The sequence below is a fragment of the Hydra viridissima genome, unplaced genomic scaffold, assembly GCF_058129835.1.
Source record: "Hydra viridissima isolate aposymbiotic clone 2 unplaced genomic scaffold, HvirCarnegie_v1 scaffold_18, whole genome shotgun sequence".
NCBI classification, from domain to species: domain Eukaryota; kingdom Metazoa; phylum Cnidaria; class Hydrozoa; order Anthoathecata; family Hydridae; genus Hydra; species Hydra viridissima.
In genome coordinates, this window is record NW_028324317.1 from 1,915,536 (window position 1) to 1,925,000 (window position 9,465).

General features: G+C 31.8%; 2 pseudogenes; both read left to right on the forward strand.

Moving 5' to 3' along the window:
* The first annotated feature begins 4,080 nt into the window (after window positions 1–4,080).
* LOC149876791 (uncharacterized) lies at window positions 4,081–5,033 on the forward strand (annotated as a pseudogene).
* A 3,853-nt stretch (window positions 5,034–8,886) lies between these two features.
* Window positions 8,887–9,465, forward strand: part of LOC149876792 (uncharacterized) — a 780-nt pseudogene continuing 201 nt past the window's right edge.

Genomic DNA, 9,465 nt, shown 5'->3' on the forward strand with positions numbered 1-9,465 from the left:
AACTTAAACCATCACAAATATCAAAAGTTTTACCTTGCAACATTTGTGTAACAGGAATAGTGTAGTCAATAATTGTTCGAGTAATCAATAAAGTTGCAATAAAATCAAAAGTGGTAATGAGTTTTAAAAAACAAGAAGCCTGTGATGAAGTTTCTTTATTGCACTTTTTTTCTAAGTTCATGCTCATTCCTTCAAGACAAAAAACAGTACCCAGCCAACAAGCCAACATGGGCCCCATCTAATTTTTACCTGGGCTACGTGGGCTGATCTGGGCCAGGGTTAGCAATATTGGATTCGACATGGGTCTTATGTGGCAAAGCCTATCCACTTAGCGAAACTCCTGTTAATTGACGAAAATTGCATTCTGGGATGTCCTGCCGGACCTTCTCCGCAACTTACAAAGATTGTTTTTTTTATGGATTAACTCTGTTGTTAGATATTTAAATTTTTTATAGATTAAGTTTAAGATGTTTCAGTAAGAATGAAATGATGGGGAAAAGAGAACAAGTTTAAAATCTTTTTAATTATTTTTTGTATAACATACACTCGTAAAACATAAACCTTTTTAATATACATTTAATTACATAGAAATATATTGAAAAAATATTAACATGTATATCAATTATGAACAATACGTGCAAGTTTTTTTGAATTTGACTTATTACGTGGGTTCAGATGCCTGTTTAAAAATTTTATGAAATAAAAAATTCTTGTAATAACAAAAAGCCGAACAATATTTTTTTCATGCAGATCATACAAAAACTGAAAGTGACATGATTCTTTAACTTTATTAATGAGAATCATGGCCAGTCCCTTTCTTTCAAGATATTTGTTTATGAATTTCATAACAGTTGTTTTCATTTCAGAAACTAGTGACATAAAAGCTGATGGATTGTCAGTTGAACCGAGAAAGAGTGTATCTTCACACCTAGGGTTAGGACTATTGTAATTGTAATAAAAACAATAACAGTAACAATAATTATTGTTATTGTATTAACTTAATTTAGAAACAATAACAATACTTGTGATTTACAACTATTGTAATTTTGTAATACAATAACAATAAATATTGTATTGCAATTCATTTTTATAAAACAATAACAATATCTGAAAAAAAAGTGTATTGTAATAACCCACTACAATAACAATAAATATTGTATTGTAATTCGTCTTTGTAATACAATAACAATATATTGTTATTGTAATAAAATTATTAAAAAAATTATTGTAAAAATTATTTTACTGTCAAAATTTAATAAATGTTTTAATAGTCCAGTTGCCGACTGTATACCCTTGTACCCTTGAAATAGGGTACAACTAATATCTATTTTACTGAAAAATAATGGGAGGGGGAAGGGGAGCCAGAATGGTAAATTGGGCAACTTTAGATATTGAAAATCAAAGTTAACGGGATCAAAAAAAAAGATAACCGCCATTTTTCTGCAAATGAAAGGGATTCGGAAGACCTAAGACAGCGATTCAACATAAAATTTGGTACGGATTAATTATCAAAAGAATATTTGCGAACGTATGCCTCACGTAATAGTATCAATAAAATACAACAATGAGCGGAAACTAAAAACCTTATTGCTACGAAATTATCCTGAATAAGCAAATTAAAATTCGGGAAATTTCTAATAAAACTATTTATAAGTAAAGTCCTGTATTGTAAAAAGAATATACCAAAATTTCTATAGAATTTCATTAATTATATTAGTTGTAATTTATATAATATATTATTAAATAAAATCTTAAATATTTTGTGGTTCATTCTCGGGTACAACCGATTTTACCCGATTCAAAAAATATTTTATGTTGAATTGCTATCTACTTAGTATTTACTTTGATAAGTCTAAAATTATATTTTAACTTTAATTTTAGACAGCCTAATTCTTTTCAGCCGACTTGTACAAATAAGGTTTTTTATTGTTTTATAGTCATGGTTTTTTATTACGTAATAAATAATTCTTCCGCGGAAGAATTGACACGGAATTCAGTGTCTAGACAATATTAAAGCGTATCAATATAAAAGCGTGACGAGTTGAACTTTCTGAGTTGCCTAAGTCAAAAGAAAATTTCAATTTTTGAAAGATTCATAATCAAATGCAGTAAAAAGGTACGTTTTATGATTCTTTTTTTTTTAGTTTGTGAAGGAAATGTTTCTTTACAGTGTTAAGCCTGAAGTCTTAAATTTCAAAAGCGCAAATTTTAAGAGAGTACTTAAAGTTTTTTTCACAAAAATTGTGTGGCTCAATTTTTTTCTCAAAAAAGCAGTGTCACACAATTTTTGCAACTACACACTCTAAGTTTGTAAACATAAAAATGTAAAAAACCAGCAAGAAAATGTTTACAATTTAAATTTATTTTCACTCTTTTAGATTTTGCATATAGTATCAGACTCATTTTTTGCCTTAAGATCAAAGGTTGAACCACAAAATGGCAGGTATAGTTTTTTTGTTTATTTTTTTCTCTTTTTTTGAATTAATATGATTATTAACCCAGAGTAATTTTTTTAAATAGGCTCCAAGCAGTAATTAAAATTGTTTTGTTCAACTTTAAGTTATATTATAAGGTTGTAAAATGGAGATCCTAAACTAGATTAAGTAATACTAGCTATAAAGTTGGTATTGTTACTTTTTGAGCTTGTAAATGATTTCTTTTCAATTTGCAGAAACTAGACTCCCACCTGGTTGCAAAAGGCAAAAACTCTGGTGGAATAACTTTGAATATGTTAAACCGACTTCAAAAAATGTTTCACAAGTCAAATGCAAGTTATGTCCAGATGTCGTCTCTAACAGAATCGCTAGACCAAATGCTATGACCAAAATAAACTTCCCATTGTATATGAGGCTGTCAAAAAAGCTGTGAAAGACATCGTCTTTTCCGAGATCAAAATGGTCATGCGCATTGGTTTCACCACTGATGGATGGTCCTCTCCAGCATGTGACAAGTATAATTCCATCACAATCCATTACATCAACAACAGCTACCAAATACGGAGATTTTTGTGGTGTTGTGAGCCAACTGATATGCCACAGACTGCTAAAAACTTACAAAAAATCTTCTCGGAGTAAGTACTTAATGCAATGATTTTGGGCAAAATTTGAATGGAATTGGTTATATCAGTAAAAAATATTTTATTTTTTGATTTCTTTCAAGTAAATTATAATAAACTGAAAAATTGGGAGACTTTACTGTATTAGTAGATTTTCTGTCAAATTCCAATTTAAAAAAGTTGTTTGGCAACTTTTTTAAATTGGAATTTGACAGAAAATCTACTAATTCTTATAAAATAGCGGTATAATATAAAATTAAGCTTTTTAACGCTCTTGTTGGTAGAGACTTAAAAAGTTTCTCGTTCGTAGAGACTTAAAATATTTATTCAAACAAAAAAAAAAAATATTTTACACTGCTTAAATGCAGGACCCAAGGTCTGTTATTAGCAAGACAAGGCCCATAGAGATGAATAAGGCCCAGGGCAACTTACTCTGTCGTCCTCTTGAGACCTAGTTGATCTTTTGATGGAAACTATAGTTATAGCAGGATATATAGACTTTGGTATTCACAATGCAGTGGCATAGCGAGGGTCATTAGCGCCCGTGTCCAAAATAGCAAGAAAGGGCTTTTTTATAACAAAAATAAATTTTTTTAGAAAAAAGCTTTTTATGAAAAGACGAGCATTTTTTTTGGCGCCTCTTTAGTTGTTTGCGCTCTGAGGAAAAGGCCCTTTAACCCCGTTTCGCTATGCTACTGCACCAATGTGCCTCTAAGATTTTTGTGTTTAATTATTTTTACAATGTTATGATTTTATTCTTCTAGTTTAACTCAGGATTTACAAAGTCAATTGCCCAATGGTTGTGAAATTTTTCTCACTCATGATGCTGCTGCTGCCAATGTGAAGGCTTTTTCAAAAAACTCATCATCAGTCTCATCAGTTTCCTGTGTCAACCATCTTTGCTTCGAGACTCACCCAAGATTGCAGGCCAAATGGAGGCCACTGCAGCGCACTTGAAACAAAAATATTTGTTTAATGGACCACTTCATAAAATTCAAAGCTTTGTCAAGACACGCTGGAATAGTATGCTTTTTTGCTTGAAGTCAACTTTAGATGCGAAGCCTATTCTTCTGTACATACAAAGAAAAGGAAAGAAAAATGAATTCCCTGACAAGCAGAATACCTGGTGGAGAGAAAATCCTGATGAATCCATTTTTGAAATCTGGCAGAAAGTTTTGCCCTTGATGAAAAGGTTAATAACGCAATCAACACCTTGTCTGTTGAAGACAAGCCATCAATTCATGAAGTCATTCCCGAAGTGTTTAACTAGCACAAAATCTTCTCTGACAGCATGACAGAAGAAAACACAGAAGTGAAGAATTACTGTGCAGCTGTTTTGTCCAAGCTTGAGGAAAAGTTTAAGAATCATGGCTGCGATGAGAAAACTTTTGCTGAAGCCAACTTTTTAGATCCACGTTACCGTGGTGTGGCTCTACGTCGATTTTCCCCGGCATTATTCGAAAAGGTCAAACGAGCAATTATCAATGAACATTCTTCCTACGAAGAATGGACCTATGCAACACGCTCTGAGGTTTTTGAGGAGTTTTCCCGTGAAAACGATCCCCTTTATGAAGCCTGTAGAGATGAAGAAAAAGCAACAGACCCAATGGTTGGAGCTGAAGAGAAACCTCCTATTTTAATGGAGTGGGAAGCTTTTTCAAAAGTCAAAGTGCCAAAAGATACTGATGTCCTTTGCTTGTGGAAACAAAATGAATTTCGATTTCCACTTTTGTCTACAGCTGCTCGTGCTGTGCTCTCCATCCCAGCATCTTCTGCAGCATCAGAACAAGTTTTCTCAGAAGCAGGAAATATTGTAACTCCACTACGAAGTCGTTTGGACCCAACTAATGTGGCTCGTCTGGTGTATATACATCACAACAGCAGCAAAGTCATAATTCAGTGGGATTTACAACTTGAATCAGGTAAATGCAGTTTGTTAGAGGGTTTGTTGGTTGCTGTAACAAATTTATCTTTTTAATTCTTTTAATTTGATTTTTGATTTTACTTTAATTTGAAAAATTTAAATTAAAAAAATTTTATTAAAAATTTTTAAAAAAATTATAAAACTGTCAAAAGGTTTATTTAAAAAGTGAGATTTTATTTTTCATGCAAATTTTTAATTTAACTGACTAAAACTGTTAGGAAATATCCTTTCATATTTTGATACAAAGTATCAAGAAGAGTAAAAATGGTGAAACAATTTTATTCAGGTCAACTTGAAGGTCCATCTAAGTCTGATCAGCAACAAAGGGCAGCCAGCTCTGGAGATTTAGACTCTTCAATGAACAGTTCCATGTCTGCTGCTTCCTCGAGCAGAATCTCAACTCCAGTTAAGCGCAATGCATCTCATAGCCAATTTGAAGAAATTGAATCAGAAGATGATAAAAATCAACTTAATCAGGTCTCCAGTGTTTCAAGTCAGAGTTTTGATAATAATGATGATTACACATCACCCTGAATTCAAACAAAGGCAACTATAAGGTGCAGGTATTTATTCGTTGGAAATATTTTAACATCTAGTAGTCTTATTCTTATACCAAAATCTTATAAACACAACTCATTCCAGTATAACTTTTAGCAATTAAAATCTTTGTAAAAAAAGTATGAGATATTTGGAAAAATAATGAATATGAAGATATTGTTAAAAATAGTACGGTTAATATTTTGTTTTATTTTCAGGCCTTAAACGCATCAAGAAAAATCTCCTTTTGGCTCTTCGTTTCGTCATCATTAATTTTTTTATGTTGGTTCTTCAACTTTTCAAGACATTAACATTTTTATTTAAGAAGAATTATTGTTTAACTGTTTGTGTTACTAAAGTTAATTTTCATATATATTTTAAGTTCCTTTGCAGCATTAAAATCAAGAGGAAAAAATAAAAGGGCAGACAGGCAATATTTTGCGGCCATTTAGAGCTTAGAAATACATAACAAGATAGGTGATGCGAAATCTAAATATGTAAAAAATAAAATTTGCAATATATTGCAAATCCGTAAATAAAAAATAGCAAAAAAGTTCGTCAGAGATGAATATAAATACATTAAAATACGTTAGCTTTTCTACTTTAATGTAAAGTAATACACTACAAAAGTTATTGTAATTGTTTTCATCAAAACAATACAATAGTCATTGTAATTGTTTTCATTAAAACAAAACAATACAATAGTTCTCGAATTTTATTGTATTGTTAGAAAGAAAAACAATACAATACTTATTGTAATTGTTTTTCATCACAGCAATACAATACCATTAAAAAGTTTTTTATTGTTTCTGAAATATTACAATACAAAATTATTGTATTGTAATGTGTAAATGTATTTAATTTTTACAATTACAATTACAATAGTCCTAACCCTATTCACACCTATCACATTACTTAACTTTTTGAACAAGCCACCCAGCCATGTGTGAAAGAACTTGTTTGATTGGTTTCATTGAAATTTCTCCAGTAAACCTATAAACTGATCCTGGTAGAAAATAAGAGATTTCCTTAGGTCTTTCTTCTTGATAAATCCCACAATCTGTGATTTTTTGATTGCAACACTTCATAAATTCATTTAGATTGAAAGCTGTGGCAAAATCTGAGTCCTTTTTACAGTTGCTATTGGATTTGGTTTTCTCCACAGATAAAAGAAGTAAGGCATTTCAGTAGGCAGCTTGAAATTGTCGTACATTAGGACGGTCATTCCATCCACCTTTGCTTCGAATAATGGAGAAAAAATTCTCAATGCAATCTTGAATGAATCGAGAAGTACAAACAAACTCAAAACCTTCAGAAAACAGCTCTCTAGTTAAGGTTAGCACACTATTTATTGTGACACTTAAACCCCAGTGACATGATATACTTGCTTGATTTTTAACACCACAAAAATTCCATTTCTCAATCCAATACTTTAACTCTTCCAGTTGAGAAATACTATCTCCTTTTAAAGTTAGAGCACAACGAGCTGGTTTGTCAGCATACAACTTATATGAATTCAATATGTCAAATAAAGTATCCATATGTTCAACAAATCTTGCTGTTGGTATGACACTCAAAGGCAGTAAATTTGTATTAGAACAGCAATATAATGCAGTAGCAACCTGATAACTGAAAACTTGAGTTGCAAGTTTTACCTTCATAGATAAAAGAGGCCCAGGGTCTAAGTGCCTGCCTGTTACTTTTGGTACTAGACGCACAGAGTTTATTTTGTCTGAATTGTATAGAGACTGGATGTGTTGCCAAGAAACAATTTCACCATTAATATCAATGTTATGTCTCTGTAAATTGTTTCTAATGCTTTTTATTAAATGTGGAGGATCAAAAATAACATGAATTTTTCTATCAATAAAAGGATTTGGAAAGTATGGTGAATTTTTGGAAAACCCAACCAAACGTAAGGCAGCTATATTAGTAGCTCCTTGATCACAAACTATACATCTAATGTGTAAACCTGTTTCTTGAACTTTGGTAATGGTTTCACGTAGTAAAAAAGCCAAGTCAGCTGTTGATACTGTTGAATTATTATAAAAAAAAGCTATTGGTTGTTTCCATTTGTTTTACAAGCCCCTAACCATAATAACAAGAGCCTGATTTAAAAGTTTTCTATTTCTTATTCCATAAACTGTGTCAGAATTTCTATCATATTCTAAATGCTGCTTTAATGACATCTCATCCATAACAAGACTGACATTACGATCATATGGCTTCATTGCCTCAGCCTGTAACTTTAAAAGAGAAAATAATTGAGGAGAAAACCCTGTTTGAAGATCTGCAAATACACGAGACAAAAACAGTAGTAAACAAGTTTTACTTGGTAAACAGAATATTGTTCGTAAGACATTAAAAGTTTGAGGACTGTGAAATAGAAGTCGCAATGCCAAAATCTTGTCACTAATTGACCAACGTTTTCCTTTATTGACTCGTTTACTCATCAGGAGTTGACTTTTAAAAAAAATTAACTTGTATTGGTGATAAGTATTTACTGGATAATTTTAAGATATGTTTTATAGATCCATCACAGATTTGTGGAATTTTTTGTTTGGATTTTAAATGTTCAACCTGTTTATGTAATCTAGTATTTTTGACACGCAATCTTGATAGCAGCCGTCTACATGAATTAAAATTTAAAACTCAATTGTAAATATAAAGTAAGTAGTACTTAAGTAAAAAATTGATATTAGCTTGCCTTTTTTCGTCTTTAGGAAAACGAAAAAATGAAATATCTTTACAGCATTTTCCACTCTCATTTCCACAGTTTAGAGCAGCACAAAATGATGGCATTGCTATAGTTAATATCAAAGTTCTTTAAGATATATGCAAAAAAACAATTTTATGTTTAACCCTAAACGGTGCTTTGTAAGGATATCGTAGCGCACTGGTTTTTTCGCTGTAATTTTTTTTTTTTTTTCCTTTTCTGCTCACTGTGACGAAAAAGTCACGCACCCAAATTTTCGCCCCCCCCCAAAAAAAATTTTTTTTTATATGTTTGTTTGTTTGCTTTTTAGGGACTGTTTAAAGTTAATTTCAAGACTCATAATTTTTCTCTTCTAGTTACAAAAATAGCGCGGTCAAGGGTTAATATTGTAAAGTTTCAATGGTCTGGCAAGACATCCCAGAATGCTTTGCGACAAAATTACATAAAGTTATGATATTACTCCGGAGTGGATAGGCTTTGTTATGTGGGATGCCCACCAAACCGGCCACTGCGAAGCGGCCAGCCTATCTATAGTGTGATCGGCCATAAAATATTTGTTATCGCGCCGAAATGAGGCAAGTAACTTCTATCGTGAATTTTTTCCTAAATTTGTCTTAATTTCTTGTATTTGATTCGAAATACATTACTGTAGAGATGTCTAATAAAGTATATAGCGAGCGAAGTCGACGACGTCACATCCGTTCTAGAGTAGATGAGCATTTTTGCATTGCAGCTGAGAAATCTTTTGACGTTGCTCTAGCTGAGGAGGATTTAACTTTAGAGATAAAAACTGTTGATGGTTTTGAATATCAGAATAGAATTGATTTAGAGGGAAATATTGCTGATGAAGATTATTTGGTAGGAGGTTTGATGGAAGTTGAAGATATTGATCTTTGTGTAGAACACTGTGATGTATACTTCGATGATAATGATTTATCAGTTGAATTTGAAGAACATGAAGAAGTTGAGCAAGAACCAGATTGTATGTTCGAGAGCGGTTAGCAGAATGGGCAACTCATTACAATATTTCACATGCAGCCACAAATGCACTTCTGGTTATTTTAAAGCCTCTTCTTTTAGATATTCGATCTGATGCAAGATCATTATTATCTACCCCAAAAGTAACTGATATAAAGTCTGTTGGAGGTGATCAATACTACGATTTTGGAATATCTCATTCTTTAATTTCAGTTCTTAATGCATCAAAAATATCTTTAGATGACATACCAGGTA